Below are 15970 nucleotides of genomic sequence, written 5' to 3'. Positions count from 1 at the left end.
ACTTATCTTGAAGTAACTTTACATTAAAATGCCAATATGACCTGTTATTTCTTCTCGATATCAAAGTACAGTCAACAGTAATAAGCTTGTGATCAGTAAAATATGTGGGGATAATAGCTGTATGTACAACTCTATTTTTCATATTATTTGATAAATACAATCTATCTAAACGTGCAGCTGAAATTCTCCCCTCATTCACCTTTACCCAAGTATATTGTTTTACCATAGGATTGTTTTCTCTCCAACTATCCGTGAAGTTAGAAATTTTTACAATGTTAGCTAAAACCGTAGGTGACTGAAAATTAGGTTCTTCTCCATTTCTATCAAGAGATGGATCAAGTGTACAGTTCCAATCCCCTCCTAAAATGATCAAATCATTAACCTGCTGTTGTTTTAAGAAGATCTTCAATTTATTAAAAATATTTATCCTATCAGATCCAATATTAGGTGCATATATATTAACAAAAACAAAAAACAGACCATTAATATCAGCTCTAACTGCCAATAACCGTCCTGGTTCAATTTCTTTTTTTGACAGAATTCTAACTTTAGTGGTAGGAGAAAAAAGAATTGCAGCTCCTGCACTCAGGTTAGTCCCATGAGTAAGAACACACTCATTACCCCACCACAGTCGCCAGTCAACCTCATTATTCATATCACTATGAGTTTCTTGCAGGAAAATCACATCTAAATTTTTCAACCTGATAAATTCTATTATATTTCCTGCCTTCTTCCTATCCCTCATCCCATTAACATTTAAGGATCCCACCCGTAAAGTGTCCATCAGAAGAAGAGAGAGAAAAAAGACAGACAATAAGAAAAGCGTATTACCCATAGTGATTATTAGTTAGATTTTTTACCCCTCTTTGGTCCAAATTTTTCAGTTTTACCTTTATGTCGAATTGCAGTGATGTGTTTTCTTAGTCTAAAACGCTTCTGCTGTGAAAGCTCTTCATGATTGCTATGTCTCCTTGCCCACATAACAGATGTTATAAACTTCTCCAAGTCTGGAAAAAAATCACTAACTTCAACTTTTCTACCCTTCGTTTCATCAAGAAATTCACTGATTTCAGCCACAGTATACAAATCTTCCTTCGCCACTGTTGGCATATCTACACCTTCCACCCATTGATCATCATCTTTCATGCTATCATCTGTACATTGAGACATTCCATCCAACTCATCTACTGAGCCTTCCTCCACTGTTTGTACACCTGTCTGTGTCACATTCTCAACCACATCTTCAACTTCATGATTTGAATGCCTGACAACAGCATAACTACATCCAGCTTTCTCACCATCGCTTTCACTCACCTCATTATCCCCGATGATTCGTTCAGCAGGCCTTTTCTCTGTCACTTTTTTTCCTGCCGTTGTAATTTCCACGATATCCGAACTGTTGTTATCTTTTGACGATCCGCTCTCGGTTGAAACGACAGGCAAAGGCTGTTCATTGTCCACTTTTTTGTGCGGGCAATAGAAACGTTTGTGGCCCAAATTTCCACATTCGAAACACTTAAGATTATCAGTACTCGCATACAGCATATATGAACTTTCTCCATGACTCACGCGGAACGAAATCTCTAAAGTGCGCTCGGGAGAAGTGAGAAACATCAAAACCTGCCGCCTGAACGAAAGGACGTGTTTCAATGCCGTGTTTTTACATCCCAGCGGGATCATTCTAACTGGACTAGCAATTTTTCCATAACGAATCAACTCTTTAATGATGGCTTCATTTGAGATGAAAGGTGGCACGTTTGAAATTGTTACTTTCGTGGCCGGAGCCGCCAAGGGAGTCACAGGCACAAAAGTTTCATTGATCCAAATCCCGCTCTCTGTCAGCTGATTCACTAACTGTTCCGTTTTTAGAAACACTACAATCGCCTTGTTCATTCGTGATGCTGAGAGAATATTCTCAAAACCAATCAATTCTCCCACCACCACGAGAACATCCTCCACGCTAACACCGGGCTCGACCACACACCTGCACCCATTTCGCATGGACACGTGTGGGTTTACCTGTGCAGTGTCAGATGCCATACCGTCACGCGACAAAAGCCGCGAGCGGCTAAAAATACAAAAGTACTTTTACTAAATAATAATTAAATTTAACACCAAAGAGGGGAAAAAAGAAAAAATTAGATAAGAAGAACAGTTTTTTCGCTCGCTCAAACCAACACACTCCACTCTTCCACCACACTCGCACATGCGCACCCTCTCGCTACCCAGCATGCAACACACCAGAGAGAGAGATAGAGAGAGAGAGAGAGAGAGCGTGAGAGAGAGAGAGAGAGAGATAAACTAAACTGACTTCTCCCTCTTCACACTACAGCAAAACATAGAAATAAATGACTTAAAACACACACACACACACACACACACACACATATATGCAGTTAATTATTTCTGTGCTTTGCACAAAGTTTCATAAAAATTAAACTATGTAATGTTTATGATGTATTACATTCTGCGTGAAAAAATAAAATAAAAAAGCTTTAACAGTTATTTGATTCTGTAAGGTTTTTTTGTTGTTAGTTACTACAACATTACTGTAGTAAGACCATTTACTACATTTATACATGTCAAGATGAGCAGAGAGTATAGAATACTAATTATTAAAATGTATTAAATTTAATATTATTAAAATTTGCTAGCTTGAATACATGCATATTAGCACTGGGCCGCTTGTGGCCAAATGGGTGCCCTCAGCAGGATTGTATTGTTGTGCCCCCTTCCTCAAATATGATGATTGGGAAAAGAACACCTACTAGTGGTGAAAATAGAACTTTAATTAAATAAAAAAAAATGTATTAATAATTTTTATTATTTACAAATTACAATTGTAGCTGTCGACATTTATCTATGGCTATAACTTTATTAGGACTTAAAAAGCCAGTAAGATGACAATTCTAAGCTTCCTATCACTGTTTATAAGTCCTGTACATTAGGCTTAAATCCATCCAAGGTTAAAAAACATTGTCATTTTGTCAAAAAATCATTTTAAATTCTGATAAGACGCTCGGGAGAAAACAAACACATAACTTCATAAATCATACTTCGCGTTGTGATTCGGAGATGCTTGTTGTTCTAAATTAAGTTTAGTAATGAACCCTCTTTTATGGCCAAATGCTTTGAAAATCCCGCTGTACTCACCGAGATTAGAAAAGCAGTCATCAGTGAAATGTTGTGAACACAACAAAAGGGATTTGTTGTACTGCTCTGGTATTGTGGTGAAAATGAATTTTAGCCATTGGTTCTTCAGATTTTCATTCTTTGGCAGTGAAAATAAAACAAACTTGCCTTTACAATTAAAAACACACTGTCTCCTCGACATGATGCTATCACGTCTGTGTGGGGGGGTGGGGCAGGTCAGAGTTCCGTTTCTCCCAAGACGGTAGGCGGAGATTATTATGCAAAGTGTTCTAGTGACGTACATAGAGATGGGCAAAAAATTTGAAATCTATAACGACGCGTTTCAGCGATTCAGAGTCTACTCCTTACTTTAGAAGCCAATAACTTTATAAATCGTGTACTTTTTGGTTTAATTATTTGCACATTGTTTACACAGATGGACAGCTACATCATACACTGTAATACAGGTAATTTTTGATTTCCCATCTGTGTGGCTCTTTAATTTATTTTATAGTCTCAAGCATTCAGAAATCATGCAAAAGCAAATTACTATGATAAAACCATGGTTTATTTTTGTAAGGGTTATGATATGAACGTTTTCTGTTGAAGAAATAATAAAGGCTGTGTCATCTATAGCAAAAAGGTGGCCAAAAATGAAAGATGAGTTGAATATTTGAATTAAATGTTTGGACAGTAGCCTAAACATGGATGTGATCGTCCTGTAAGTGTAACAGCAGCAATCAAATGGCATTTGGCTCCCTTTGCATTTGTAATAGCATGTATATAAATTGTTTATTTTGTATTTGCCTACATTATGTATTTTAACAGTGTTATTATTAATCAATCATTATTGCCTCATTGTTTTTTATATAATGCATTTTAAGTCATTTTAAATGCTATTGATGGCTTAGGTCTGTTTTTATAGCAACAACAACAAAAAAAACAGTATAATAATACTTTTTGTAAATTATTATTTGAAGTAACAAAACCATGGTTAATTTGCAGTTACCATGGCTACAAGAACAATTTGTCGTGTTATTGTTAAAACCATGGGTCATTTTCGTAAGGGAACCTGAAAAAAAAAAAAAAAAAAAAAACCTTTCACAGGATTTTCACAGGTTGAGCTTTATCTGGGCACGTGATTTCAACTATGAAACAGGTTTCACAAATGACTTTCTAAATCATGTTCTAAATCATGTTCACAATCATGTTTAATGTTAACAAAACTCTTTGTATGTTTTTTCTTTTTTTCTTTTTTTGTTACCAAAAAAGTATATCAGGATGTAGAAGCAGATGTTTTTGTCCAGGGACAGAAACTTGACGTATACATTAATTTAAATACTTAGGAATTTCAAAGACATGTGATGGAAGTTGTTAATACAGTAAAATGTAATTGAGCTAATTTTTGATTTATTAGAAATAGCTTAACTGAGCAAGCAGCAGTTTTTGTTTATGAATTCCATGATTCTTCCACACATATCACACACATACTGTCTGACTACCTTGACTCAAACATGAAAGTTTATTCTTAACCGGGTAAAAATTGTTTATTAACAAGTTCGTAAGATTTTAGATAAAAAGCTAAATAGCTTTCATCATTGTAGTGTCCATTTAAGATTTTAAATGGTTTTGCTCCATCAGTTTTTCAAACATTATACAGGTGCATCTTAATAAATTATAATGTTGTGTAAAAGTTCATTTATTTCAGTAATTCAACTCAAATTGTAAAACTTGTGTATGGAATAAACTGATGAAGTAGTTTAAGTCTTTGTTTTTTTTTTAATTGTGATGATTTTGGCTCACATTTAACAACAACTCACCAATTCACTATCTCAGCAAATTAAAATACTTCATAAGACCAATACAATTAATTTATAAGACATTTATTTATTTATTTATTTTTGTGAATTGTTGGCATTCTGGAAAGTATGATAATTTACTGTAGATGTACACCGTACTTGTTAGGGGTTCCTTTTGCTTTAATTACAGTCTCAATATGGAGGTGATTAGTTGGTGACACTGCTAAGGTGGTATGGAAGCCCAGGTATCTTTGGCAGTGGCCTTTTGCTCATCCAAATTTTTTGGTCTCTTGTTTCTCATCTTCCTCTTGACAATAACCCATAGATTCTCTATGGGGTTCAGGTCTGGTGAGTTTGCTGGCCAGTCAATCACACCAACACCATGGTCATTTAACCAACCTTTGGTGCTTTTGGAAGTGTTGTCAGGGATACGCAGGATTCAGTTGCAGGTAACAAAAAGTTTATTTAGCCCTCACTGGGCAAACAGGAAAAACAAAAGAATGATCACTCCACAGGGCAAAAGAAACCTCTCAGCTGGGACCAGTCCAAGCGTCTTCTGTGACGCAACGTCAAGTCACATCAAACAGAGCGTCAATGGGGCGCAACGTCAAAGTCGCACTGAACTGAGAGTCCTTGGGACACAACATCGAAGGCCCAGCAAAATCCCTAAATGAGAGGATAGAGTGCAGAGAGGAGCTGGTGTCATGTCTTGGAGGATCCCAACAGAAAAGTGATGCAAGGACCGGAGGCAGAACCAGTCTAGTCTGACAGGAAGAGAGGGAACAGTTCCAGACAAAAAAAAAACAAAAATCAAAAAACACTTGGAGCCTAAAACAACATAAGGCAGGACTAGGCAAACAGGACAAGACGGTCACCAGCGAAGCATTAAACAATTACCACGGTCTAAAAAAGACTGAGCATGAGAGGAACAAAAATATAGGGGAGTTCATGAGGAAAGAGTGGCTACAGGTGTGACAGAACATAGAGAATTAAGGGTAACGAGTGGGAGGGGGAAGAAACAACACTGACAGCAGAACACATGAGCTGCCAAAACAAACCCATGTGTTCTGAGACTAGGCACACAGACAACAAGACAAAAATACAGCAACTCAGACCTAAGTCATGACAAGTGTGGGCAAGTGCCAAATCTTGCTGGAAAAATAAATGAGCATCTTCAAAAGGCTGGTCAGCAGAAGGAAGCATGAAGTGCTCCAAAATATCTAGGTAAATGGATACTGTACCTTTGTTTTTTAAAAAAAACACAATGGACCAACACCAGCAGATGACATTGCACCCCAAATCATCACAGACTGTGGAAACTTAACACTGGAAAATAAACTTGGGCTATGTGCTTCTCCACCCTTCCTCCAGACTCTAGTACCTTGATTTTACAAATGAAATATGAAACTTGCCTTCATCTGAAAAGAGGACTTTGGACCACTTGACAACAGTCCAGTTCTTCTTCTTAGCCCAGGTAAGACGCCTCTGACGTTGTCTGTGGTTTAGAAAATTCCTTGAAACGCGTGTGGTGGCTCTCAATGCCTTGACCCCAGCCTCAACCCATTCCTTGTGAAGTTCACTCAAATTCTTGAATCGATTTTGCTTGACAATCCTCATAAGGCTGTGGTTCTCTCGGTTGGTTGTGCATCTTTTTCTTCCACACGTTTTCCTTCCACTCAACTTTCTGTTAACATGCTTGGATACAGCACTCTGTGGACAGCGAGCTTCTTTGGCACTAAATGTTTGTGGCTCACCCTCCTTGTGAAGATCAGATCAGCAGTCTTCCCCATGATTGTGTAGCCATGATTGTGAACCAAACTGAGAGACTCAGGAAATCTTGAAGACTCAGGAAACCTTTGCAGATGTTTTGAGATGATTAGCTGATTGGAATGTCACCAGGTTTTAATTTGTTGAGAGTGTAAATTGGTGTTTTTTTGTTGAATGTGAGCCAAATCACAATAATAATAAAATAATAATAATAATAATAATAATAATAATAATAATACTTAAGCTACTTCAGTCTGTGTGCACTGAATTTAATACATGAGTTTCACAATTTGAGTTGAATTACTGAAATAAATGAATTTTCCACGACATTCTAATTTATTGACATGCACCTTTATACATCAAATAACAGGACGGTATACAAGAGCTGGTGATTGTAATATACCATTGAAAAGAAGTACCTTTGGCCAGTTATCATTTACTATTAGAGGAACACATTACTGGAATAGACTTCCATCAGACCTTAAGGAATTAAAACATTTGGGTTTCATTAGAAAGCTGAAAATGTGGTTAGAGATTTTTGGGGTTTCTTTTGTGTGTGTGTGTGTGTGTGTGTGTTTGCTTGTTAAAAGAAAAGTACTGTTTATTGTTTTTTTTTTTTTTTTTTTACATCAGCCAGCCAAGGGACTAAAATGTTTTACATGTTGTTATGTATTATTAATGTGTGTTGTCCCTCATTAAAGGGGAGGTGAAATGCTATTTCATGCATACAGAGTTTTTTACACTGTTAAAGAGTTGGATTCCCATGCTAAACATGGACAAAGTTCAAAAAATTAAGTTGTACATTTGAAGGAGTATTTTTGTTCCAAAAATACTCCTTCCGGTTTGTCACAAGTTTCAGAAAGTTTTTCTCGAGTATGTGTGACGTTAGGTGGAGCGGAATTTCCTTATATGGGTCCTGAGGCACTTCTGCCGGAAGAGCGCACGCTCCCGTATAGCAGAGCACTGAGAGCACAGACATTCACTGATCAGAACGAGAGCGTCGTGATATGTCACAAAAGGAGTGTGTTTTTGGTTGCCAGGGCAAGACGACCCTGCACAGATTACCAAAAGAGAAACAGCATTAAGAGATCAGTGGATGGAGTTTATTTTTACAGAGCATCAACGGAGTTGTGCAAGTGTTTTTGTTTGTTCCCTGCATTTCGAAGATGCTTGTTTTACAAACAAGGCCCAGTTTGACGCCGGATTTGCACATCGTTTATTTCTTAAGGATAAAGCAGTCCCAACGAAAAAGGGTCACGATCATGTGTTGGAACCGCATGCGGTGAGTAAAACTGCTTCAAATATCTCTGTGTTGTTAACTTAGCTATCGGCGCATAAGCACATCAAGTAAACAACATGCGATCTTGTCATCCAACTGCACTTTCCACATGTACAGCTTAAAAAAAAAAAAAAAAAAAAAAAAAGACAGTGGAACTTAGACATTTTCCAAAACTGCTAAGCAAATATAAACAGTTTCAGTACATACCACTGGAGATGTCGTTGCTTATGCTGCTCTTGTTAAATTTCAGCCTCTGGATCTGATTCTGGATCATAAATATACGCTGAATCTGACTGTTAGCCATGGTTTGTTTTGGATGTGTTTTCCTCACAGTAATGTCACAGCTTCCACATGCTCTCAACGCAAAAGCCTACTGGCGCTCGTGATTCTTTAGCTCCGCCCACACGTCACGCCTCCAGCCGGTCGTGTTTTTCCGGGAAAAATCGTTACAGACTATCTTTCTCTTATGAATATAATAAAACTAAATACTTTTTGGAGTTATGAAGGATGCAGTACTACTCTATAGGTACTCAAGATTAACAGGATATTGAGTGAAAACGAGCATTTCACCCCCCCTTTAAATAAATACTATAAATTAAAATTTATAAATGACCATATACAGATAATAAGGTCATCATAGAGATCATTAGGGACCAATATTATCTTGAGCAGGTGGTGGCTGCACCACATTCCACCAGCATATAAAAGATCAAAAGCTTTAGTGCCTAGAGCACAAAACTTTCTCCAGTTCAGATGCCACTGAACAACTTGGTCATGAGATCAAAATAACTATTTCCCAGAAAGAGATTTTCATATATCTCTCAGCCAAGCATCAGCTCTGGCACAAGTACAAGCACTATTTCAGAGTAACTGGTTTGAGAAATGGCAAAAGGGCACATTTTCAAGGATGAAATCTTGTTGAACTGCGTGTGCTGACTGGTTGTGGAACCACACTGGCCATAGGTCAACCAAGACATTGTTATGGCCTTTTTTTTTTTTTTTCTTGGCCTCTACGCATGCAGCACACCTTAAGGCATAAATCCCTGCTTCCCAAACACAGCCCCTCTCAGCAGCAGAACACTGTCTTCTATAATCACCACCAGCCACTGTCGAAGGACAATGTGAATCATTGTTTGGTTTATGGCTAACATAAAAACAGATATATCCTGAGTACTCAGCTAACAAAAATATGTTCTAAGAACACTTTGCCAATGTACCCATTTAGTTATGAAAATGTTATTTTTGAATATCCCCTGAATGTTCAAAATATCCATTGTTTTAATGCCTTTTTTTCCTTTTCTTTTTCTTGGCTATGTGCAGTTTAAAGAAAACATTACAGGGATCATATTATGCCTCTTGTTACACAATGGAATATGAATCTCAGGTGTCCTTAGAATGTGTCTGTGAAGTTTCAGCTCAAAATTATGATCAGGTCATTTATAATATCATGCTATAAATGCATAGCTAATTCGGCCCTCAGTCTCCTATATAGTGCCATCAACACCATACTGAATAAATATCCAGTTGCAGTACACATAATAGCAGTGGATTTTAATCATGTTGACATAAAAGTAGAGTTTCCTTAATTCCAACAGCATGCAACTTGTGCTACACGGGGAACAAGCCTACTTGATAAAAGTATACTCTAACAGTATACTGTCGAGGACAGCCAGAAACCTAGGAGTTGTGATGGATCATCAATTAAGCTTCACTGACCACATTGCTACAACAACCCGGTCCTGCAGGTTTGCCTTATACAACATTAGGAAGATTAGACCCTTCCTGTCAGAGCAAGCAACCCAACTTCTTGTCCAAGCTCTTTTTCTTTCCAGACTGGACTATTGTAATGCTCTCTTGGCGGGCCTTCCTGCATGTACTGTCAAGCCTCTGCAAATGATCCAGAATGCAGCAGCGAGGGTTGTCTTCAATGAGCCAAAAAAAGCTCATGTTACTCCTCTCCTCATCAGGTTACACTGGCTACCAGTAGCTGCTCGCATCAAATTCAAGGTACTGATGCTTGCCTACAAGACGACCACTGGCACGGCACCAACTTACCTAAACTCACTGGTTAAATCCTATGTGCCCTCAAGAAATTTGCGTTCTGCAAGTGAACAACGCCTTGTGGTGCCATCCCAAAGAAATTCAAAATCACTCTCACGGACCTTTTCCTGGACTGTGCCCAGCTGGTGGAATGACCTCCCAATCTCAATTCGTACAGCTGAGTCTTTACTCATTTTCAAGAAACATCTAAAAACTCATCTTTTTCGCCTGCACTTAACCTACTAACACCAGTACTTTTCCTTTTCTTGTCTTTTTTTTTTTTCATTTAATAAAAAAAATAAATAAATAAATAATTATATATACCTGGCTATGCGTTCTATACTAGACTAACTGAGACTTGTCATGGCACTTGTATTCTGTTGTTGTTCTCTTGTTGACCTGACTGCTTCTATTGTTCTCATTTGTAAGTCACTTTGGATAAAAGCGTCTGCTAAATGATTAAATGTAAATGTAAATGTAAACATGAAACAGGCTTATAGAGCTATACCAACACCTCATTTGGCTCAGTCGGACCATATATTCCTGTTTATGATACCAGCTTATATTCCCCTCAGGAATAGAGAACCCCCCACCTCTAGAACAATTAAAATATGGCCTGCTGGTTCCACATCACAGCTATAAGACTGTTTTGACAACCCAGACTGGAGTATCCTAGAAAAACAGCTCCTTCAGATCTGGAGACAGGGAACTCTACAGTGCAGATAGGGCAAACCTGAAAAGGGGCATCAGACGGGCAAAGTTGGATTATAAAAATACAATTGAGGACCACTTCTATAGCAACAACTCGTGGCAGGGTGGCTGGGGTCAGAAAGATCACCAACCACAAAACCAGACCCAATACTGTGAATTGCGACACTGCACTGGTGGAAGAGTTGAACTGCTTCTTTGCCCACTTTGAACAAAAAGTGCCAGAGGAAATCACAGCACACCAACCAGTTAACACCAGTTACATCTTTTCTGTGACAAAGCATGACGTGAGGAAAGTGCTGAGGTCAGTAAACCCCAGAAAAGAAGCAGGACCTGAAGGGGTCACTGGGAGGGTGCTTAAAGACTGTGCTGACCAGCTTGCAGGGGTTTTTACTAGGGTATTCAACCGGTCCTTAGCAGAGGCCTCGGTCCCATCCTGTTTGAAATCCTCAACCATCATCCCTGTCCCCCCAAAAAAGACTACCATTAATAGTTTAAATGACTACCGGCCAGTGGCTTTGACTCCAGTCATCATGAAGTGTCTGGAGAAACTGGTCAGAAGTCACATCATTCAAGGACTTTCACCCAGACTCGACCCTCACTAGTTTGCATACAGGGAAAATAGATCTACTGAGGATGCTTTAGCCTGTGCCCTTTATACAACTTTAACCCATTTGGAACAGATGGACAGTTATGCCAGGCTTCTTTTCATTGATTTTAGCTTGGCGTTTAACACGATTATTCCAGACAGACTGGTAACTAAATTAAAAAATCTTGGTCTTCCATACTCCATTTGCCTCTGGATTAAGGATTTCCTCAGTGACCCTCCACAGAGAGTTAAAGTAGTGCCTCACCTTTCTCCAGCACTTGGCCTTAAAACCGGCTCCGCGCTGGGATATGTGTTGAGTCCCCTATTATATAACTCTATACACATACGACTGCACACCCACCCACCTTAGTAACTCCATCGTGAAAGTTTGTGAATGATATGACCATGGTCGGGCTCATTAAAGTGGGAGATGAGTCTGCATACAGGGATGAGGTGGAAAAACTGACATCATGGTGCAGCTATATCAACTTGGTTTTAAACACCATAAAAATAAAGGATCTAATTGTGGACTTTAGGAGGAATAGATTTGATCCTCAGCCCATATATATATTAATGGGGACTGTGTAGAAAGGGTCTCTAACCTCAAATTTCTGGGCCTGCACTTGGATGATGACCTAACTTGGAAAACAAACACCAGTAAACTGACCAAGAAGGCACAGCAACAACTTTATTTTCTAAGAATCCTGAAAAACAATGCTCTAGATAAAGAACTGCTGGCATCCTTCAATAGAAGTCCGGTTGAAAGTGTATTGACGTAATGCCTTTCAGAGTGGTTAGCTGCACTGCCCAGGAAAAGACTTCAGAGGATTGTTAATACAGCACAGAAGATCATCGGCTTTGAGCTCCCCTCACTTGAGGAGCTGTACAAGACCCGCTGCCTTAGAAAGGCTTGCAGCATTTTAAAAGACTCATTCCATCCAGCACATAATCTGTTTGAACCATTACCCTCAGGTCAGAAGTACAGGACAATAAAAGCTAAAACAAACAGAATGAAAACAGCACATATCCCAGGGCTGTTGCAATACTAAATGAACACTGAATGTTAATGTATTTTTTTGTGCAATATCCCGTCTTGTCTCAATCTGAACTGAGCAATTCGATATGAAAATATTGCTGCTTAAAGTATATATATCTTTTTTATATATTTTATTTATATTTTTGTGTATTTATATGGGTGTGTTTGCTTGCACACACACACACACACACACACACACACGCAGATATATATATTTATTTATTTATTTTAGCGGTTATTTTTAACTGTAAACCTTATTTTTTGCACTGAAATAGGATTGCACATAATTTGTTGTACCTTATGTATAATGACAATAAAGATTCTGATTTCTGATTTCTTGTGAACGTAAACAGCTGGGAAAGAAATTGCATATTTCTATTTGATCTGTGTATTAAAGTGGTGTTAATATTTATCAAACAACAAAAGAAAATCACTGAAATCACTGAATAACTCTAGTAGCTTTATAAGAATAAATGCGTTACTTAAACATTGATTTTAAATGCTCTAGTGAGGGGATAAACATGGCACACTGTGTCAGAGATGGTCTTATTATTGGGAGACATGAGGGTCTGTGGTATTTAATATAGGCAAAAGTGTAACAGTCAACGTGGATCATATGTTCCTTGATAACTGATCACATTACAGCCTTGATGTCAGACTTGTGCGACAATCAATCAGCGTTTACGATTACCATAGGAAGCAATGAGAAGTGCCATAAACTGAATCCTACCTCAAAACTTATCTTATGAGAACATCACCGACGCAGCCGAGAAAGCCTCAAGATGGCTCTAGATCTGCAGAGGAGCACCATGGGGCAAGTGAGTGCTACCTGAACACAAGTCATGGTCTGATCAGCCGCGGCTGGGTCGCCTGGGCGAGGGTGTCTGATGTTGAAAGACCTGAAACATCTGAGGACCTCAGGTAACATCACTGATGATGTGTTCAGGTGCATCTGAAGATGTGTTTCAAGAACTTCCTGTTCTGGCAAGGCCAGTGACTCCCAGGAATAGACTGGTTGACAACCAGGAAGAGGCTGGTGACTATTGGAGAGACAGTTGGCTGCTTGGGAAGACAGCACTGGGGGTGGGAAGGGTTGTCAGTTGGTTTTGAAGCTACAGATCAACCCATGGAAATATATACCCCCAGGGGAAACCGAGGGGGGGGTTGGGGAATGAGAACCCCAATCTGACAGACCCAAGGTTATCGACTAATGGCAATGGAGGAACGACAATGACCGCAGTATGCAGGTGCGGGAAAACCTGAAAAAACAGCCATGGCCTAAAGATCCACCAAGCCAGGATGAAGTGTTTGGAGAACGAACATGTGTCACAGCGCACAGATGCTACGTCTGATGAGACGCAGAAGGAGCCGAGCCAGGAAGCACCCCATAGTGCTCAGAGCCTCCATGTGCCACTAACCGTCCCCCAAAATCTTCTGCCCCAGGCAAAGGTGTGAATCAAGTGGCCACAGGCCTGTAAGACGGCAGTCTGGAGGCAGTTCGACGAAGACATCGACAAGGTGCTTGAAGCAACAGAGAAGGGAGATGTGGATCAAAGGATGCAGGCAATGACGACCATCATCATCGTTCATTGCCAACCCTTTGGCTTCACTAAACAGCTCCCGGGACAGAAGCGTGATGGAAAGTTCTGTGTTCAAAAGAGGAAATTGACCAGCATCTGTGCAGCACTTATAGTGACCCTCACCGGGAGGAAGAGTTGGGTCAGTGTAGCATTATTGTATCATTTGAGTAATTTGGAGAAGAGGAAGGGTGGCACAGCAGTGGAGATTTGCTGAGGGAGTCTGGATCCCCAAGGAAAAAGAATCAAACAAGATCAATCAATGTAGAATAATCTCATTGCTGAGCGTGGAAGGAAAGATCTTCTTCAGTATAGTAGCAAGGCATCTGACCAACATCCTCTTAGCTAACAACTACATAGACACATCTGTGCAAAAGGGAGGAAGTGCTGGTGTCCCAGGCTGCTTAGAACACACTGGAGTGGTAACTCACCTCATCCTGAAAGCTCGGGAACATAAGGGAGACCTTACGGTACTGTGGTTAGACCTAGCCAATGCATATGGCTCTATCCCCCACAACCTGGTCCAGACCACCATGACCAAGCACCATGTGCCACATCACATTGCAGATCTGATCTTGGACTATTACAACCATTTCAGGATGTGAGTCTCTGCAGGAGGTGTGACATCAGATTGGCACAAACTGGAGGTGGGAATAATCACGGGCTGCACCATCTCAGTGATCCTATTTGCGGTGGCGATGAATATGATTTTCAAATCGGCTGAGCCTGAGTGTCGAGGGCCCCAAAGCAGAGGAGGGGTCCGCCAACCGCCAATTAGAGCATTTATGGATGACTTGACAGTCACCACAGAGTCAGTGCCAGGAGGAAGGTGGATACTCCAAGGACTGGAAAAGCTCATCTGGTGGGCACGGATGGAGTTCAAACCAACCAAGTCCTGTTCGCTAGTGCTGAAGAAGGGCAAGGTCATGGAGAAGTTCCATTTCAGCATCAAAGGGGCAAAGATACCATCACTGTCAGAACAGCTAGTGTAAAGCTTGGGCAAGGTTTTTGACAGCAGCCTCAGAGACTCCGCATCAGTCCAATCAACCTGCCAGGAGCTGGGTAGCTGGTTAAGAGCAATAGATCGTTCTGGCCTGGAATGGGGCAACAGGGGGCCTGGACCGTAAGGTCACCTGGACGGAGCTCTGGCAAAGCGAGCCACACCGCATAACCTTCCTGATTCGGGCAGTGTACGACGTCCTGCCTAGCCCAGCAAACCTCTGTACGTGGGGAAAAGCAGACACACCAACTTGCCAATTGTGCCCAGCTCAGAGAACACTGGAGCACATTCTGAGTTCCTGCCCAACAGCGCTCGGCCAGGGTTGGTACACTTGGCGTCACAACCAGGTGATGAAATCTATTGCAGACACCATCAGCAAAGAGACCAGCAAAGCCGGCCGAGGGAGCAATACCAATTGCTCAATCACATTTGTTAGGGCAGGAGAACAGCCACAAGCAGGGAGGAAGACAGCAGCAGGGTTCCTGGCATCAGCCAAGGACTGAAACTCTCTGTGGATTTGGAGAAGCAGCTGAAATTCCCCCAGCACATTATTAGCACAACTATGAGGCCAGATATCATTCTAGTCTCAGAGAGCACCAAGAGCATAATCATCATGGAGCTGACTGTGCCATGGGAGAACCGCTTGGAAGAAGCCCACGAAAGAAAGATGAACAAATATGAACATCTGGTCACAGACTGCCGAGCACAGGGCTGGAAGGCGAGATGCATGCCTATCGAGGTTGGCTGCAGAGGATTTGTGGGGTGCTCCCTTCACAAAGCGAGGGTGTCTGATGTTGAAAGACCCGAAACATCTGAGGACCTCAGGTAACATCACTGATGATGTGTTCAGGTTCATCTGAAGATGTGTTTCAAGAACTATGAAATAGCATTTTGTCAGTGTAAACGCTAAAAGTAATTAAATCCAAAAAATATTGTTCAATGGCAAACATGTTGAAGATTAGCCGATAGGTTGTCAGTTCATTAAATAATAGGCTGTTTCCTCACAAAAGCTGTTTATTTAGTGAAGTTAAGCCTCTCCTCCT

General features: G+C 40.3%; 1 pseudogene; it reads left to right on the top strand.

Moving 5' to 3' along the window:
- The first annotated feature begins 13132 nt into the window (after positions 1 to 13132).
- LOC127942328 (uncharacterized) lies at positions 13133 to 15756 on the top strand (annotated as a pseudogene).
- Positions 15757 to 15970: the final 214 nt, after the last annotated feature.

The sequence above is a fragment of the Carassius gibelio genome, chromosome A21, assembly GCF_023724105.1.
Source record: "Carassius gibelio isolate Cgi1373 ecotype wild population from Czech Republic chromosome A21, carGib1.2-hapl.c, whole genome shotgun sequence".
NCBI classification, from domain to species: domain Eukaryota; kingdom Metazoa; phylum Chordata; class Actinopteri; order Cypriniformes; family Cyprinidae; genus Carassius; species Carassius gibelio.
Note: the sequence above shows the minus strand (reverse complement) of the source record. Positions and strands in the feature narration are given on the sequence as shown.